This window comes from Pogona vitticeps, chromosome 2 (assembly GCF_051106095.1).
Source record: "Pogona vitticeps strain Pit_001003342236 chromosome 2, PviZW2.1, whole genome shotgun sequence".
NCBI classification, from domain to species: Eukaryota; Metazoa; Chordata; class Lepidosauria; order Squamata; family Agamidae; genus Pogona; species Pogona vitticeps.
The window spans coordinates 161,525,885-161,546,740 of NC_135784.1; the positions used below are offsets into that span (position 1 = coordinate 161,525,885).

Sequence of the window (20,856 nt, forward strand, 5' to 3'; positions counted from 1 at the left end):
AAAGAAGTGATATAGAAACTTTTGGTTACCTTAAATTAAATGCTTCTGGTGCCCATTCTGGGTAAAGTCACATAACAGGATTTTGCCCAGTGTGCAATATTTTTGCTCACATTTATCTCAGCTAAAGGGATCACAACAATACAGTAAAATTTCAGCAAGTTCAACACCTAGTGCAAAAAGAGTATCAACAGTATTAAACGCAACTGGTCAAAATTTCATTGAAGACAAGTGGCGAAATGGATGATCTGATGCTACGGCAGCAGATGTACTGATTGCTAAACACACCAGAAGCAAACCACATTTCACAATTTTTTCTGGTTTGGAACCAACTGTAACCAGCTGCTACAACGTAATGTTAAAAGTCATCAATTCTACAGTATCTCTTCAAAATTCATACAAGCAACAGGACAGCACTGTTAGATTTTAAAAGGCTACTGAAACTTTACCAGTAGCTGATGGTCACTTTGCAATAGCCTATTCAGATCTTCTAAGTTCCTCTAACAAGGCGTGGTGTGGTGGGGAGGGAAGGGAAGGGGAGAAGAGTTTTATAAACTTTGTAGAGTTTTAATTCAAAATTCCTTTATTAGCCTTTCCTGCCCTGCCCTTCCCTGTCCTTAAGTCTTGTCAAATACTAAGGCAATACAACAGGATACCTCTAGACATGCCTTCACTTGCTCACTGGAATGTGTATTATAATCTGATAATGCTTAAACTGTAATAATTTACAGTTACATAATAATTACATAATAATCTGGAATTAGCTCTTTTGTTCTATTGGATAAATAATGGCATCAGCCTCTTAAAACTGGTTTTGTTTTACAGAGGTTACTGTGACTGTTGGGTTCCACATTCGAGAATCCTGTGGTACTCGGACTCTGGAAAATCACTTCTTGGAATATTTGCAAGGAAAGGATAGATTCCAGTCTCCATAATTCCCTGCCTCAAAAGGCTAGATTGCCCCTTCCTTTCAGTACTAGTGCTGGCAGGTGATAATCAATAAGTTTTTTTTTAACTTCCAAATGTCCCTACAGGATTGTATCTTTTACAAGGAAGGTGTAGCATACATTTATCAGCAGCTTAAAAAACAACTGGTATATAAAACGAATGTGTTTTTTCCCCCAATCATTCTTCTTACTTAATTCTATTTTAATGATAGTATCTTTATCTATTGTGATTTTATATATGTATTTTTAATTGTTGCATGCCACCTTGTCTTCTATTTTGGAAAAAAGACAGGATATAAACAAACCAAGCCAAACAAGAGATACAAAAAGAAACTCAGAATGGGTGAACAAGACTTTTCTCTTTATTTGCAGACAGAAGCGCCTGGCAGCAGATTTCAAGGTCCACTTTGTTGCCATTTCAATCTGCAATACTATCCAAAGTCTAGTATGATTAAATGCTGCATGTTTTAAACAGGTTCTTGTTCCCTTCATTACTACTTCTCTGTTTCTGGAGAGTTTTCACTAAAGGTAGAAACCATGTACAGTGGACCCTCGACTTACAGACGGCTCGACTTACAGACTTTTTGAGTTACAGACTTCTCTGGCTGCAAAATTTAGATTCGACTTGCAGCCGGAGAATCGACTTACAGACCAGAAAAAACCCAAAATGGAACAAAAATAGAATAAAAACCGCTGGTTATGGGATTAATCGTTTTCAATGCATTGTAGGTCAATGGAGATTCGACCTACAGACTTTTCGACTTGCAGCCACCATTCCAATACGGATTAATTCCTTAAGTAGAGGGTCCACTGTACCAGTAAAAGAAGTCACTTTTATTTCAGAAATGCCATGATACAGTACAGAGTTCTTAATCGGAACACGAGTTTTGCAATAACAAGGTCAGAACTTTACTGGAAAGCACACAGAGGACATGTTGTAACACATAACTTTTGCTAGCTTCTTCCTTTTAAAAAAAAAACATCAGAATTATAAGCTGTACAAAAGAACATCCAAAACCACAAACACAGAAAGGTTCTCCTTCAACAATACTACTGCTGAAAGGACCACTTGCTCCCATTTCAGTGACAGAATCAAACAGTCTCCCCAGGAGTAATAATAATTTAGGCACCTCTCCATTATGATTTTCTAAAAATGCAAAAAAAAAAAAAAAAAAAAAAAATTAAAAGGAAGCTATTTTATACTAATAGTACATAGTTGTTAATAAAAGGGCCAACTTGAACCAAGGACCTTTAGCTGTTTTATGTTTCTATTTACTGAATTCTCAGTGTCCTTATTTTTCTGGGCAAAGAAAGAAGCAGCACATGAAGTCCTGGAGCAGCTTATCGGCAAGCAAAAATACAACAAATCTACAGACATTTATTTCTAGAATAGCCTGAAAGGTCTGTAGATCCTGCCAAGATGCCAGATGCTATCACTGAAAAAAGTAGCTTCTGCAGCTTGACATATGGCTCCTATGACAGTCACTCAAAAGCAAAAGAGGAAGAAAGGTAATACAGCCAACACTAACTTTATTCCAATTAAAATATATGTGTACTGACTAAACAAAGTAAATGTGCCAGAACGGAGTTTTCTAGCTCAAACTATATGGTAGAGATAGTCTATTATTCCTTAAGTGCTAAGTAGGAATTCCTTAAATGCTAAGATCAGCCGATTGTCACAGCAAGTGTTACAGGTTTGCAAATTAGCTTTCTTATGTGGTTGCTCCTTGGATGTAAACATGGCCTTCATTTCCTTGTGTAATTGCTCAGTCACGAAGGTTTGCCTGAAACATGTCTCTGTAATTCCAGCTGATATTCAGCTCCCAGCAATAGGATCCCTATGGCATATAGTTTGAGCCCAGTTCTTCATTGACATGTTAGGGTTGCATTACACTGCATTACATGACATAAGGAATAGGTGCTTGTGAAAAGAAATCATGGGGTGAAACCTCTACTCTCTGCACAGCAGCTGTGAGAATAACTCATTAGGGCTCCTAGCTATCATGAGCCTGCCTACATCATTGGTGGGTGCTGTGGACATGGCTGGATGCCCAGCAATGAGGCAAAATCTTCTGGAATAGCTGGATGAAAGGTGGAGGTCATGGAAGAGGGCATTTAACAGCCCCAGGAGAGAGTGAACAGGGAAGGATAGAAAACCAAAAGAGAGAAAGCAGGAGAAGAAAACAGAAACAAACATGAAAAGAAAAAAAACAATGAGGTGCAGACAAAGGAGAGATGAGACTAAAAGGCAAGGGAAGACAGCCAGGAGGAAGAGGTAAATACAATGGTGCCTTGCTTAGCGATATTAATTCGTTCCCAAAAAATCGCTGCTAAGCGATTTCATCGCTAAGTGAAACACGGTTTCCCATTGTAATGCATTGAAAACTGGATAATCCGTTCCAATAGGACCGAATTGCCATCCTTAAGTGAAAATCGCCATAGGAAATATCACTAAGCGAGACGCGGTTCCCCAATTGAAATGCATTGAAACCTATTCAATGCATCTCAATGGGGGGAAAAAAGTACAACAATAAATTAAAAAAGAGTCAGAACAAAGTCAAATTTGGTTAACAAAGGGTTTATTAAGTTCACTTTATGATTTCAAACATTTTAAACAGTAAACTCTAACTTTATAAATAACAGGAAAACATTTAAAAAACAGCAAACATGAGGCTGTCTAAACCATCGTTAAGCGAAACAGGGGACCCAAAAATTAATTGCTATGTGAAGCATGGTCCCAACCATCACTAAGCGAAAATTGCCCATAGGGACCATCGTTAAACGAAGTGCAAAAACACTCCAGAAAAGTCATCAGTAAGCGATTTCATTGTTAAACGGAGCAATCGCTAAGCAAGGCACCACTGTACTGAGTTCTCTTTGACCTCTCCCTCAAAGGCTAAGGCAGTGAGATGCATGAGGGCAGAGGGGAAAAGGCTGGCTTGCCAAGTGATGCCAAATCTTTCCTTGTTCCCGGTTCCTCATTTTGCTATCATTCACTTGTGCCTTGCTGGCCCTCTTATGGACATGTGGTCTTGTTGGTCTGATGAAGGTGGACTGAGAAATGATTGTTTTCAGTTTCATTGTTTCTTCAATGAAACTGAGATCTGTGGGTTTGAGGTGTCCTTTCCCATGGAGATCTCTGAGCTATGGACAACGTATTGATTTAACTACCTTTGACACGTGCAGAAATGTGTTTTACTCTGTCCCCACAAATCTTTCACATGAATACAACAAAACACTACTTCGCATGAGAGACAAGGAAACCATGTATCCCAAATCCTACGAGGCATTTGATGCATTGCACAGCAAATTTAGAAGACAGCTGAGATTTCAATGCAGGTGAGATGGCTACAAGGTCAAAAAATAACAGAATCCAAGAAAGTTGATATCTTTTGTGTTTATCAGCAAAGTCCTTTAACTCTCAGAGTAGACCTTTGGTCTAGATGAATGGGATAGAAATCCAATACATACATACATACATACATACATACATACATACATACATACATACATACATACATACATACATACATACATACATACATACATACATACATACATACATACATACATACATACATACATACATACAGTCTCAGGAAACTGCATTCCACTGAACTAAGCCATTTTCGTTGTATGTGTATATACTTACAATGACAATAAATTATTATTATTATCTCAGCACCAGCCGCATCAACTGGCAACAGCTTTCCAGGATTTTGGACCATGGCAATAAAATAAAATAGATAGCGCTGAAACTTGGATCTTGGAAGATAATCGTAATATTGATGCTGAATTATTGTGATTTATTTACATTTCTTCTACTCTTAAATCTTAAAACTATAGAGCATCGGTAATAGCATGCAATATTAGAACACTGCCTGAGAAGCAGCCTGTTCACCGTGCTGAAAGGTAAGCCAATGGGATGTCCACATACATTTTACAAAAACAGAAAAGACTGATTGATTGATTGATTGATTGATTAGATTTATATACCACCCATCTAGAATGTGTCTACTCTGGGCAGTTTACATACAATATATAAAAAATAAACTAAGGTAAAATCCAGATTAATCACAGAGTCCAAGATGGGAAAGGAAGAAAAGAAAAACAAGAAGAAAGAGAGAGAAAAAGAAAAGAAAAGGGGAGATGGGCTAGGTAATGGCTGTAGGGAAGGCCTGAATGTATAACCATGTCTTCAAGTTAGTCTTGAAGCCCCTCAATGAGGAAGCCGGGCAGATCTCTACAGGTAAGTTGTTCCAGAGGCGAAGGGTCACTGGAATCACACAGATTTGCATGAAGTATTTTTAGGATAATTTATCTGTACCTATAAATGCTCTGAGTGGGATCCTAATTTAGGTACATACAGCTGGGCACATTCCAGCTGGACTTCCCTGGCTGCCATGCCACCTGACTTTGCTGAGAAACACAAGAGGCGGGTCTCGAAAAACTAAGGCAAGGGTACCTTCCATGACCCCTTCAAGGATTGCTGCCTTGTCATGGCAAAGGGGCTTGAATAATTCAGAGAAGCTATGGGCGATGCTGTGCAGGGACACCCAAAACGGACAGGTCATAGTGGAAAGGTCTGACTAAATGTGATCCACCTGGAGCAGGAACTGGCAAGCCACTCCAGTATCTTTGCCAAAAAAACTCCATGGACAGAAACAAAAAGCGATAAGATATGATGCTGGAAGATGAGCCCCTCAGGTTGGAAGGTGTCCAACATGCTACTGAGGAAGAGTGGAACACCAGTAGTAGTGCCTCTACTTACGAACATCCCTACTTACAAACATTTCGACTTATGAACAACTTCATTCGCAAAATTTTGCTTCGACTTGTGAACAAAGCTTCAACTTATGAACGGAAAAGGGCAGGGGGAAAGGCGGGCAATTCAAATTTCTAACTGTAGGTGGCGACAAGGCTACTTATTTGTACTGTAGCTCTTTCACTTTTGGCAGTTAGAAAGTGTGTTGTCATCAGCGACGGCAGCTTGGGAGACCCTCCTTCTGCTCTGGAGTTAGCGTGTGTGTGTGTGTCTGCACGGAGGTAAGCTGCTGTTTTCTCCTTTTAAAACTGTCCTGGGTGGGTTTTGGCTGGGGAAAGTATGTTTCTGTGCTGTGTTGTTGGTGGCTTTGCTATTTATTTTTGGAGTTTTTTCTTATTAAAGCCCCAGCACCTTCCAACCGGGCTTGCTGTGTTCTTTGTGTGTGTGTGTGTGTGTGTGTGTGTGTGTGTGTGATTTTTTTTTCTTCGGCTGGAACGGATTAATCGGTTTTCAATGCATTCCTATGGAAAAAGGTGCTTCGACTTATGTACATTTTGACTTATGAACACCATTCCAATATGGATTAAGTTCGTAAGTTGAGGCACAACTGTACAAGTAGCTCCAGAGCTAATGAAGTGGTTCGGCCAAGCTTAAAGGACACTCAGCTGTGGATGTGCCTGGAAGTGAAAGGAAAGTGCGATGGTGCAAAGAAAAATGCTGCATAGGAACCTGGAATACAAGAGCGGTTGTATTGACCAGATAGGCATGGTACAAACAAACAAACAAACAAATAAATAAGATCTATGAACCTTGGGGAGCTTGATGTGGTCAAACAGGAGATGGCAAGAATAAACATTGACATCCTGGGTATCAGTGAACTAAAATGGACGGGAATGGGTGAATTTATTTCAGACGATTATCATATCTACTACTGTGGGCAAGAATCCCTATGGGAAACGGAGTAGAAGAAATGGAGTAGCCCTCGTAGTCAACAAAAGAATGGGAAAAGGTGTAAAGTACTGGAAGACAATCTCAAAAATGAGAGAATGATTTCAATACGAATCCAAGGCAGACCTTTCAACATCACAATAATCCAAGTTTATGCAGCAACCACTGATGCGGAAGAGGCTTAAATTGACCAATTCTATGAAGACTTACAACACCTTCTAGAACTGACACCAAAGGAAGATGTTCTTCTCATTATAGGGGACTGGAATGCTAAAGTAGGGCGTCAAGAGATAAAAGGAACAACAGGAAAGTTTTTCCTTGGAGTTCAAAATGAAGCAGCGCAAAAGCTAATAGAGTTTTCTCTAGAGAACAAGCTGGTCATCAGAATCACTCTTTTCCAACAACACAAGAGGCTGGAACAGATGGACATCACCAGATGGGCAATACCGAAATCAGACTGATTATGTTCTGTGCAGCCAAAGAAGCTCTATACAGTCAGCAAAAACAAGACCTGGAGCTGACTGTGGCTCTGATCATCAGCTTCTCATAGCACAATTGAAGCTTAAACTGAAGAAAGTAGGAAAAACCACTGGGCTAGTCAGGTATAATCTAAACCAAATCCCTTATGAATACACAGTGGAAGTGAAGAACAGATTTAAGGAACTCAATTTGGTGGACAGAGTGCCTGAAGAACTATGGATGGAGGCTCGTGACATTGTACAGGAAGCAGCAACAAAAACCATCCCAAAGAAAAGGAAATGCAAGAAAGCAAAGTGGCTGTCCAATGAGGCCTTAGAAACAGCAGAGAGGAGAAGGGAAACAAAATGCAGGGGAGATAGGGAAAGTTACAGAAAATTGAATGCAGACTTCTAAAGAATAGCAAGGAGAGATAAGAGGGCCTTCTTAAATGAACAGTACAAAGATATATAGAATAGAAAGGGAAAAATCAGAGATCTGTTCAAGAAAATTGGAGATATTAAAGGAACCTTTTGTGCAAAGATGGACATGATAAAGGAGAAAAATGGCAGGGACCTAACAGAAGCAGAAGACATCAAGAAGATGTGGCAAGAATACATAGAGGAATTATACCAGAAAGATCTGCATGTCCCGGACAACTCAGATAGTGTGGTTGCTGACCTTGAGCCAGACATCCTGAAGAATGAAGTCAAGTGCGTCTTAGAAAGCCTGGTTAACAACAAGGCCAGTGGAGGTGATGGCATGCCAGTTGAACTATTTAAAATCTTAAAAGATGATGCTGTTAAGGTGCTACACTCAATATGACAGCAAGTTTGGAAAACTCAGCAGTGGCCAGAGGATTGGAAAAAATCAGTCTACATCCCAATCCCAAAGAAGGGCAGTGCCAAAGAATGCTCCAACTACCGTACAATTGCACTCATTTCACAAGCTAGCAAGGTTATGCTTAAAATCCTACAAGGCAGGCTTCAGTAGTATGTGGACCAAGAACTCCCAGAAGTACAAGCTGAATTTCGAAGGGGCAGAAGAAACAGAGACCAAATTGGTAACACGCGCTGGATTATGGAGAAAGCCAGAGAGTCCCAGAAAAACATTTATTTATTTATTTATTTATTTATTTATTTATTTATTTATTTATTTATTTATTTATTTATTTATTTATTTATTTATTTATTTATATCCCGCCTATCTGGTCTGATTGAGACCACTCTAGGCGGCTTACAAACATATACAACAGCATATATAAAACAATTCTACGTTAAAAGAGGGTTTCAACATGAAGGCAAAAGGAGAGGAAAGGAAAAAAGGTCAGGAGTTGGTTAAGGGGAAGGCCTGCCGGAATATCAATGTTTTTAGTTGTTTTTTAAAAACTTCATTGACTATGCAAAAGCCTTTGATTGTGTGGACCACAACAAACTATGGCAAGTCCTTAAAGAAATGGGAGCGCCTGAACACCTTATCTGCCTCCTGGGAAATCTATATGTGGGACAGGAAGCAACAGTTAGAACTGGATATGGAACAAGTGATTGGATCAAAATTGTGAAAGGAGTATGGCAAGGCTGTATATTGTCTCCCTGCTTATTTAACTTATATGCAGAATACATCATGCGAAAGGCCGGACTGGATGAATCCCAAGCCGCAATTAAGACTGCTGGAAGAAATATCAACCACCTCAGCTATGCAGATGATACCACTCTGAGGGCAGAAAGTGAGGAGGAATTAAAGAATCTCTTAATGAGGGTTAAAGAGGAGAGCTCAACATCAAGAAAACTAAGATCTTGGCCACTGGTCCCATCACCTGGCAAACAGAAGGGGAAGATATGGAGGCAGTGACAGATTTTACTTTCTTGGGCTCCATGATCACTTGCAGATGGTGACAGCAGACATGAAATTAAAGGTGTCTGCTTCTTGGGAGGAAAACGACAAGAAACCTAGACAGCATCTTAAAAAGCAGGGACATCACCTTGCCGACAAAGGTCTGCATAGTGAAAGCTATGGTTTTTTTCAGTAGTGATGTGTGGAAGTGTGAGCTGGACCAGCAAGAAGGCTGACTGTCGATGAATTGATGCTTTTGGTGCTGGAGGGGACTCTTGAGAGTCCCCTGGACTGCAAGAGAAACAAACCTATCCATTTTGAAGGAAATCAACCTTGTGTGCTCATTGGAAGGATAGGTCCTGAAGCTGAGACTCCAATATTTGGCCATCTCATGAGAAGAGAAGACTCCCTGGAAAAGACCCTGATGTTGGGAAAATGTGAAGGCAAGAGGAGAAGGGGAGAAACAGAGGACAAGATGGTTTGACGGTGTCATCAAAGCTACCAACATGAATTTGACCAAACACATACTTCATTAAGTTATAGTAAAAGACAGATTTTCTTATTTTTAATATATTTTAAATTCACAAAATATTGTTTGTTTTGTAAAAACCAGGAACATTCTAGTGCTATTTTGAGCCCTGGATGCTAAGAGAGCTCTGAGTGGCAACAGCAGCACCAAAGAATTGGAGTTCTGTTTCCCTATTGTCTGAACAGCCAATAGCCACAGTGGCATGCAGTGAATAAGAACAGTTCCAGTGAATGGTTAAGGAAGTCAAGATTCCAATAACCACAGGTCAGATATGTGAAAACATCCATGCATGATCCACAAAATCAAGGTACATCTTTTTTTTTATTGAAAAAGCTCATTATATCAGAAAAAAATATGGAGGAATGTGCAGTAGGTTTATCAGTAATAGGGAGCCCAAAAGATGGAGGAAATTATCCCATGAACCTCTCTGAGCCTTCCCAGAAAATATTAAGTTGCAGGGTTTGGGAGGGTGGCTAGGGACTATCCTGGTAAGGCCAAATGCAATACAATAATTTTTATTTTTATGGAACTCCCTCCCACAGAAGGCCGGACTGGCCCCATCTTTGCTATCCCTTCACAAGGAGTCAAAGACCTTTACCTTTCAGGCAAGCCTTCCCTCAGTAACCAGCTACCTGTGCATGATTTTTAGATAGATTATTATGTGTTACTGCTTTGACTAATTTTCAGTACTACTTGTGTTTTCCATTTTTGTATTTTCCTTTTCTCAGAGGGACATTTTTAAGATTTTTATATATTTACTGATATTTTCCTTAATATTGCTTGCTAATGATGTAAGATGCCTCCTTATTCATTGCTCGTAGTTTTAAATGCAGTCTTTTAATGATGTTAACCACCATTGTATACTTAGTGTTTTCATTATTGTAAGCCACCTTGGGTCCTTTTCAAGGAAAGATGGGGTAAAAATATTTTTAAATAAATATTAATATTATGTACAATCTTAGCCTTTAAAATCACACTATAAGGAATTGTCTTGCACTTGTAATTAGACAGCCACAAACATGTTTCAGGTTGTATAGATTAGACTGAGGGGGAGAACACCTGCTTTAATGTTTTACTGTCATGTTCTGTTTTTATGTTAATGAACACTAAAACCTGTAACATAAATAGCACAAAAATCACTGAGTTATCTGGGTATGACTGGTGCCTGCTATTAATGTTCTTGTTGTTTATAATAGTTCTGATTTAGCTGGCAACCAAGAGGAACTATGTGCCGGCACCCACAGGGCTTTCTAACTTCCTAATTACAATATGGTTGTTAAATTTGGAATGAATGCCTCCGTACTTAACTAATGTAACTATATTTTGCACACTTCTTTAATGAAGGAGCTGCAGCTTAATTAGAGGCAATATACAAACAAGGGGTCTTGTGGACTAAAAAAAACCTGTTGTGAAAGCAGATCAAGACGAAAAGAAAATACAAATGGTATGGTTCCAAATTTCATATGAGTAAAATGTGCACATTTTCTCAGAGACCTCTAGTATCATGACTTTGTTCAAAAACCAGGAGACAAACATTGTGATGCATTTGAAACAATTTCAAAACATCCTTTGATTTATAATGCTTTTTGGCTATTAAATGTCCATATCAGGAGTCTAAATGGATTAGTCATCTTGAAAGAGAGAGAGAATCTTCATATGATGGTCAAAAGGCAAGGTTAATCCAAAGGTTCAATCCCATGAAGGAGCAGTTTCAAGGGATTTTTCATCTGTTTAGAATTAAGAATGTGAAGCCACCAATGAGGCCCCTGAGTAACAACAGCTATACACGTTTTCTCTGAAAATGTAATTATTAATGCTCACAGAAGAACTGAAGTATGCTGTGAATTGTTGCTATAAGTGTTGACAGCAATTTGTGTTCCGTTTTTGTTTACAACAAATGATTTTATAGCATTCAAAAAGAAAATGGAAAGGATCCAATGGAACTTCTATCTAACTCCACATTTGTTCATAAGCTTTTTCCACTGCCCATTCTACTCTCCTCCTCTTCTTTCACCCTCTCCATTTGCCTACTTACCTGGCTTTCCATTTTCAGACCAAATGTCTTCTCTTGTCCTAAAATACTTTCTTGTATTAGTCCAATTGTGACTGCAAGAGAACATCATAATCCCCCCACTTTAAACAACATCATATAAGCCCTTTCTCTGCTTCTGGGCACTACTCTATTTTAATTTCCTTCAGTCTTAGAACACTTTAGCCAATAACATTATAAAAAAGCAAAAGCAAAATATGCTGCTTATATAGTGTCACATAGCACTTGACGCACTCTCTGGGCAATTTCCAATTTTAATTATATAGGCTACACAGCAAGCTGGGTACTCGGTTACTGACTTCAGGAGGATGGAATGCTCAGTGTGAACCTTAAACCCGGGTCATGAGCAGAGATTTTGCTGTAGTGCAGCAGTTTAACCACTGTACTATGAAGCTCCCATATAATTTAGTTATTTATTTATGGTATTTATATCCCGACTATCTAGTCATTTCGACCACTCTAGGCGGCTTGCAACATAAAGCATAACAAGTTCAAGAAATATTTCTAACAATTAATTAATTAAATGATTCTGCAAGATGGGAAAATTACAAAATAAATCAAATAAAGAGAAAAAAAAGGAAAGAGGTCAGGAATTAACTGGAAGGGAAGGCCTGCCTATACATCCACGTTTCTAGTTGGTTCTTAAAAGGGTGCAGTGCGAATCTCCGGAGGCAGGTTATTCCAGAGGCAAGGAGCCACCGCCGAGAAGGCCCGGTTTCTAGTTCTTTCCTTTCGGGCCTCCCTCAGGGTCAGGCTCCTCAGCCTCACCTCCTGGCTCGCGCAGGTGACACGGGTAGAGCTAGTTGGGAGTAAGCGTTCCTCCAAGTATTGAGGTCCTAAACCGTTTAGGGCTTTATATGTAAGCATTAACACTTTGAAGTCAATGCGGAAACGGATGGGCAGCCATCTGTTTCTACTTCCTTTCTCCTGGCTTTGCATTTCTGTATCACTTCTTTATTAAAACAAACACAATGCACACAAACACACATATTTGCACTCAGTCCTTTCATTTTCATTTCACACACACTCATCTTGATTCTACTGTGCTGCTGTCCCTGGGATTACTACCCCTCATTTATTTATTTATTTATTTATATGCCACCTTTCTCCTCAAAAGGGATCCAAGGCAGTTCATAACAATTAAAACCATACAATAATGAGATAAAATATTTATTTATTTATTTATTTATTTATTTATTGCATTTATATGCCACCCATCTAGACATAGTCTCCTCTGGGCGGCTCACAATTTAGAAGATAAAAACAATTTAAAATATACAGGTTTACATTAAAACAAAACGATACAAAATGTAATATACATTTACGATTTTAACAGTTAATATTAACACAATATCTTTTAAAACACAATAAAATATTGATTCAGATTCAAAACAATTTTGAAATATTTTTAAAGCAGTTTAAAATACCTAAATTTCAAAAACAGTGCTCTCCAAACTCCCACTTATTGATTAGAAGCCTGCCTGAAAAGGACAAGAGAGAGGGTGCCAATCTGGTTTCTTAGGGCCAAAATTATTGTGATCTGTTCTGTGATCCTTGCCTTGTTATTGGGCATTCTTTGGTCATCTGACAAATGATGACTAAAACATACCTATGCAATCTGAAGAGTTAAAATCAAGTTGTTGAAAGCAAACGCTGAATGCGTATGATGATGGCTTGGTGCACCTGATACCAAGTTCCCAAGCCTGTTCGGAGCTGATATGAAATGCACACACATCTTATCATGGGATTTTATTATGACACAAAGCTGAAAGCAGTGTAGCTTCCTCCTCACAGACAGCTGTAAAGCTATCAAGATATAAGTACAATCTAATTTTAAAACTCAGAGTTTCACTGTGGAAACCAGTGACCCAGAGCACCAAGCATATGAGTGCAACATCTGCTCTCGCACGCAATTTACAGCTGCAACTAAATTGCATGCTAAGAGCAAGACAGATGCACTGAATTCTGAAATTATAATCAGAAATGGCAGGGGCAGTTGAGGGAATGACTTATTCTGAGAAAGGTTGATCAGAAACTTGGCAGTGTAGGAGAGGTAAGTTTGAGAGTGGAATATGGTGATTTTGACATTGAGAGGGTAAGAAAATGGTTGCTTTAGTAGCATTTAAAGTTTGGCAAGTGATTCGAGCAATTTGACAGACTTTTGTCTGTTTTCTTCCTTGGAGATGTTTGTGGTGATGGAGTTTTCAACTGATTTCTTAATTCGTACCACATCTTTTGCTGAAATAGTCTTCTGTCTTACCTCAGTGGGAATGTCTTCTGTCTGATTTGTAACATCCTTGTAGTTTTATTAACATAACTATTTTTTTCAGTCTATGTTAACCTATGGTTTGTTAGAAGGTTTTCCATGGCACATGCTCAGTAGGAACTGTTGTTGCTTAGCAACAGCTTCAGCTAAGTTGCCTTAGAGTGGTAGAACAAGGATCTCTTGTGTGAACAAGGCAGACCTCGCTTAGCAGCTCAGTTGGTTAGAAGACAATCCTCAGCACAGAAAGGCCATCATTACTATACAAACCAAAACTCTAAGGAACAAGAGCAGCACTGAGCAAGGGGTTGAACTACATAATACTCAAGTTCCCTTCTAAGTCTTTCATTCTGTGAATGGTATTTTGATTGTCAGTTGGGCACTTGTAAGAGGGATCTGTAACTCCCATTGAGTATATATATCCTCCAGTCGGAAGACAAATATGTCAGTTTGCTGCAGGATTCCCTCACTACAGAGATCTAGCTTTACAGTAGTGGTGAATATGGAAATAACCACAACACAGGATACATTAACCAATATCTTTATTACCTTAAAATATTTCTCTTAAGAGTATATCTTTTAACACAGTTTCCCATCTTGGGAATCACAAAGTCTTTTCGGGGAGGGGGTCACGACGGTTATTTTTAGTTGCAATTATTTCCATAGGTATTATACTAAATACGGTATACACAATGCTGTTTTATTTGAATCCTCTTGACACCCCCCTCCCCCGAGGCAACCTAGAAGTCTTAGTTATTTCTGTACCCGCTTGGGCGGATTCTCAAGCACAGTGAGAAAAAAAGAAAGATATCTGTCATTTTCAAAAGTGCTGCTCTCACTCACTTCTCTCTACTCTTTTGCACCCACCTTTGGAGGACTAACGCCAGCCCTTCAGACCCAAGCGTTGGCCCGCTCAAAGAGGCTTGATTGAGGTGAGCACGCAGTGTACATGAGGAACGGGCGATGCCAGAAGGTGGCATCAGAACTGAAAAGTTCTTGCTGCCTTTCACTCCACCTGAATTTCCTGCTCTTCTGGATGTGGCAATGGCAGCACAATGAAGGGAGAGGGGAACCTGGGTGAGGAGATGCCTCTGGGTTCCTGCCTGAGGAAGAGGAAGGCAAGAGGGGCAAAAAGATGAGGGAGGAGAACTGGGGTGAGGGTGGGGCACAGAGTGCAGGGAGGTTTTATTTAGGCTCAAGGGGGAGGGGCTCTTCATTGAGGGCCCTTTATGGGGAGGGGGAGAAAATATCAAAGGAAGGTCATTTCTACCTCTAAAAAAAGAAATTCAATTTAATTGTGGATTGACTTTTTTTCCTTGACAAATTCTATCTGGTAAGAAGCAGATTTACAGTCTCCCTCCCCATTCTGTATTATTACAATAATATTAATACATTTGGTTAGAATTATATTCTGAAAAACTAATTTTTGAAATGTTTTCTTTACTCCATTAAAACACCTTTTCATTCAAATGTGGCAGCGAGGGGGGTCACAGTTTACTTGGTTATTATAAGAAGGGGTCTGTAGCCTGAAAAAGGTTGAGGAACATTGCTTTAACATCTGAACTTTCCCTGGAATGTGGAGCTCAAATAAGCAGAGAAAGCTCTGGGCAGAACTTGATGGACTGAAAGTTATTTCATCACTGGCACTGTTGTTTACCGAAGACAGCAAACATAAATCTATGAAGATGCAGAGGAAGTGAAGAATCGCTCTGCTTCCCCTTATGCATCCAGACATAAAGCCTTTTCTAAGTGCCTGAATAAGGCTAGAAACAGGGAAAATAACAGAATCAAGTTACTTATTAAATTTAGCCATTCATATTCTGTAAAACCAGCAGCTTTTGAAAGGTTTTGATATCCTTTAAATAACTATTAACGATAATAAAATATGTGAACAAAAATACCAATCAAGCTCGCAGTAAATTATTAGTCCAGCTCAGCTCTTCATTCCAAACATCCAACCAACTTTGAAGACAGATCCTCCATTTCTACTGTCCCACACACCATTGCAGGAGATATTTCATTAGTGAAGTATAGTCATTTATTTCCTTGTTTAGAGACCATACTCTTCAATACTTCAAGAACCACTATTAGAGACTACTGGGCACTGTAAAAGTCAAGGGGAAATGAACAGAAATGGGCAATCTGGTGCCCTATAGAGATTTTGAACTGTAGCCTCATGCAACCCTACCCAGGCATGGCCAATGATAAAGATCACTGGAGTTGTCATCTCATATATCTGGAGATTGCTAACATGCTGTCATGGGGTTTAAAATCTGCTTTGCCTCAAATACAAGCAGTTCAGTTTGTGAAAGTCTGACAGTTTTGGTGGGCTCAGTCCAGAAATGCAGCTTTTAGTTAATTAATTAAATTAATCTCTTTTCACTTCCAGCCGCATCACATCATGCCAGATTATGTTTTGTTCTGGTGGAACACCCTGCAACACCTTAAGAGGTTTTCAGTCCAGAGGCAAGATACAGAAGGGAAGCCAGGAGAACTTAAATTCAGCATTTCTTTGGAACCTGGCTTACGAGTGAGTCAAAGACCATTTGTCATTAGCTTATATTATGTTAGCCATGTTAATTATTTAACAGTGATGTCTGTAGGGGAATAATTAAATAATTCAACAAATATTGTTCCTTACACTCAGAAGCGTCATCCATATTTTAAAATCCTAATGTGAATGACACGAGATTATTTTGCGGTCTGTTAAACCTTAAGTAAGGCTCCCTTGAAAGGAGCAATTACTGCTAATCCATAAGTACCAGTGGAATTTGGAATATTTTCCAAACTGTAAGAGTCTGCAGAATTTTAAAAAGGCAGAATGACCTTTCCTGGAAAACAAAATAATTATCTGGCAGGTCAGCATGGAGTAGCATTGAAGTTTTTAATAAGCTACATTCTCTTTAAGCTGGAAAAAAACAACAAAAAAACCACCCTAAACACATGTTCCTTTGATGGAACCAGGAGCCATATTTACATACAGTACAGTATTTGTGATAGATTTGTATCAAACAAAATTAAATTCTAACCGTCAGCCCTAGCTTGCTAGATAGCTCAGTAAGGCAATTATCTGGCTGTGGAGCCAGAGGCTGGGAGGTGAATTCCTCTCTGTGTGTTCCGAGAGAAGAGCCAGCCTGTGTGGCCTTGGGAAAGCTGCACAATCCCAGGGTGCTCACAGTAGAAGGGAATGGGGAACCACCTCTGAATACTGTGTGCCTAAAACAATGGAAAAGACTGTTGTTTCTTGGAATTGACCGGTTAGCATATAATTATAATTTAATGAAAAGGAAAGCAAGGAGAGAAAAACTTTTCATCCAGGCCACCAAACTGGAAGGTAAAGAACTTAAATGGAGAGCAAACATGAAATTTGCAGCCGAAAATTAAATTGATTCTAGTCATCTCAAGAGAAGTAAAATAGGATTTAAATCTACATGTATGGAAATTAATTTTTCTTACTTTTGTTTTAGTGGGTAGACTTTAAAAAGGCTAGATGAAGCTGGTTTTTCTTGCATTGATTATATACTGCATTTTTAGAACTTACATTACAGTGGTGCCTCGCTTAACGAGTGCACCGTATAGCGATGTTTCCATATAGTGATCCCTTTTTCGGGATCGCTATACGGAAACTCCCCCGATCGTCGCAATGGGGAAAACCCGCATTGCGAAGATCGGGTATTGCGGCGGCCATTTTGGAGCCGCCGAACAGCTGATCGGCGGTTCCAAAATGGCCACCGGAAGCCGGAAATGGCTGCCGGCAGCCGTTTTCGCGCCCTGCCCTCACTTAGCGAAGGCGCGAAAATGGCTGCCGGCACCTGGAATCCTCGCTGAACGGGTAAGTAACAAAGGTATTGTTTAGCGACGATTTCGCATAGCGAGGGTTAATCCGGAACGGATTAACCTCGCTATGCGGGGCACCACTGTATTACATTTTTTATTTTAAAATTGTATGGCAACTAATAATTTGTTTTACTGTTGTTGTGTAAATACAGTGGTAACTCGACTTACAAACTTAATCCATATTGGAACAGCATTTGTACGTTGAAAAGTTCATAAATCGAGGCAAGATTTCCCATAGGAATGCACTGAAAACCATTTAATCTGGTCAGGCTGTTTTTCGTTCGTATGTCGAGGCGCTGTTCATAGGTAGAGGCATTAGTTCCCATAGGAACTAATGCAAAGCTAGTTAATCCATACTCTACCACTAGGGGAAGAATTTTTTATTTTTTTCTTCTTTTAACCTAAGATGAACTTAGGTAAAAAAAGGGGGGGCAGGAAAGGTTTTCTTTTCTTTCGTAAGTCGAGGCTCAGTTCGCAAGTTGAAGCAACTTTTTGCGAATGGAGCCATTTGTAACTCGAATCGTTCGCAAGTGGAGATGTTCGTAAGTCGAGGTATGGATAATACAAATCTTCAGACTGCAGAACTGGAAGAGACCCTATGGATCATTAAGTCCAACCCCTGTCAAGGAGGCACTGTGGGGGACTGAATTCCCAACCACTGACTTCGCAACTAGAGATCTAAACCACTGGACTATCCAACAGTTCATTTAGATTAGATTAGGCATCCTTCAGTCTCGAGAGACTATGGTAACATGCTCTGAATGCAGGACTTGGAACAGCATCTAGTGTGGCTGAGAAGGCCCACTGGAGAGTGACAATCCCTTCCACACTGAAGACAGATTTATTTATTTATTTATTTGGGGCGGCTGTCCAGCTCCCTGATTTTGCTGTTTTCGGGACTGCCTATTTTCCTCGGCCTGCTGGACAAGGGTCTCATAAATACTTAAATTTTATCTTAAAAGAAAATGCTTCAGAATGCACCAAAAATATTATAGTTTATACATTAATCTGGGGTGCAATTTATTGTGCCAAAACACCTGCATGTACAGCAATATTTACATGCATTTCACATAATAAGAAACAACATATGTTCCGTATTGGTGCTTTTTGTGTGAGGGAATCATTCATTAACCTCACTGCTGCACTGGCTTAGGAAAGTTATTCTCAGCTGTCTTCATTTTTGGATTTGATCCTACTCATTAAGCAGATCAGGAATCTACTGCTGAATTCTGTAAAAGGAAATTGTCCCTTCTGCCTATTCATGTAAGTGGGTGGGGAACTATCCAGTTATTATGTAAATATACTGTGTTTCCCCAAAATAAGACAGGGTCCTATATTAATTTTTGCTCCAAAAACACATTAGGGCTTATTTTCAGTGGATGTTTTATATTTTTCATGTACAGCAATTTATGTTTATTCAAATACAGTCATATCATCTTTTGGTTGCTGCACAATGGTGGAGGACGGGCTTTCACTTAAATAGGGCTTATTTTGGGGGTAGGTTTTATATTATGAGCATCCTGAAAAATCATATTAGGGCTTATTTTCAGGTTAGGTCTTATTTTCAGAGAAGCAGGGTAATCTTGCCACAATGTTTGCAGGGAGGGAATCAAGAAGCAGGGCTCCAAATGCAGGGGAAGGTGACACCTTTATTAGACAACAACAACAACAACAACAACAACAACAACAACAACAACAACAACAACAACAACAATCAATGTGAGCTTTCATGAATTAAAATCCACTTCTTCAGGCATGTCCCAGTATCTTGTGGACAGTGAAGAAAAATTATAAATGACTATTCCACAAATTCATGGCAGAAGTTTGCCAGGTATGCCTCTTTCTTAAGTGAGTTTAAAGCTGGTTGCAACCCGGCTTTGGGGGTGTAATTTAATGCTTCACCGCTGGTAACATGTGGTCAGAATTTTCCACCCAGCTAACTATTGAGAGACAGCCTGTCACTTAATAGTTCTTGTGTGCACCCCATCTTTTTGCAGAAGATTGTTGCAGAACTGGTCCTATCATTAGGCATAATGAGCTGGCTATCTTAGGCCAAGGACTGCAAACACTTACAAATCACCAACTCCCATTCACCTATCCCAAGAAGGCCTTGTCACTCTGGACAGCTACTGCTGCTGTTCTGAACAGCCTTCCAGAGAGGCTACTACTTTCAAGTGGAGGCAGACATGATATAGAAATGTCACCTTTGCTGTGGAACAGGCAATTTTCCTGATGATTAAAAAAAAAAAAAACAGCTGGCCTTGAGGGGTCTTAAGAGTCAGTCATGTGGAAGTCGCTATTTTGTAAAAAAAAAAGAAGCAGCAGCTCCATCCTAAAGCATGAGCAAAAGAATGACTTTCAAAATACAGTACGTTTCTCAAACTCCAAGTAGCATCAGGCACTTCTTTGTACAAGCATCCATTTTAGTTCCTGAGACCTCAGCCACATCACTATAAAACATCACCTGTTTTTAGAACTACGCTGACATGTTAAACAACATTTCAGATCTGGTAGCCCTTGTTGTTTCAAGCTGCTCTTTTGAGAATGTAGTGTCAGCAAAAGGACACATTGGAACCTCGAAGCAAGACGAGAACTGATGAAAGCAGCCCACAACAGATAGCTACATATGGCCAAGTGCTTGTGAAAGCATATGGTTAAAGACAGACACATCCACTGAATGTTAAGTGGAAGAATACAGCTTCCTGCTAAAACTAGGTAGAATTTCTACAGTGATATGCTCCCGTCACAGACGATGCCTGGAATGCTATTTGCACCCAGGCAACCGAAACCAGATCCAAAGTGGCAATATGTTCCATTTAGTTTGGGAAATATCTCTTGTACAACATTCTTCTACACTTCTGTGCATTAACATGTCGCATAAACAAATCATTGTACCTATACTGTGAGAAGGAGAGGGGAGGTAAGCAGTATGCTGAGCTCATTGTAGCTTATGGGATAGGACAGAGAAACATACATAGTGCACATACATTAGTGTCTTTTCCTTTCTGATTTGCTGGAACATCTGATATTTCTTGTTCCATATACAGTAAAAGCTTTAAAGGTTTGAGCATCATTTATTTGCATGAGAAAAAAACACCACAGTTGTCTAGTTTCTGCAATCTTTCACCTCTCCTTTCTTTGGGACTGGGAGGTATACCGAGTGTTCCCTGTCTATGGGTCACTATTTTGTTGTGGTGATAGCATTTTGGGAGATTCAGTCCCTGTAAGCCT

General features: G+C 39.5%; 1 protein-coding gene and 1 long non-coding RNA gene across 4 annotated transcripts in view; one reads left to right on the top strand and one right to left on the bottom strand.

Annotated features, from left to right (window-relative positions):
• PRKCA (protein kinase C alpha) overlaps positions 1–20,856 on the bottom strand; it is a 264,506-nt gene that overhangs the window by 97,505 nt on the left and 146,145 nt on the right. The gene's annotated exons all lie outside the window — the stretch shown is intronic.
• LOC140704645 (uncharacterized) overlaps positions 52–20,856 on the top strand; it is a 50,615-nt gene continuing 29,810 nt past the window's right edge. The window contains exons 1-2 of one of the 2 annotated variants that reach the window (XR_013541213.1): positions 52–14,720; positions 16,178–16,318. This is a non-coding gene — a long non-coding RNA (uncharacterized LOC140704645). The remainder of the gene's footprint in view (positions 14,721–16,177; positions 16,319–20,856) is intronic. The other variant, XR_012083964.2, reaches the window with a different exon arrangement.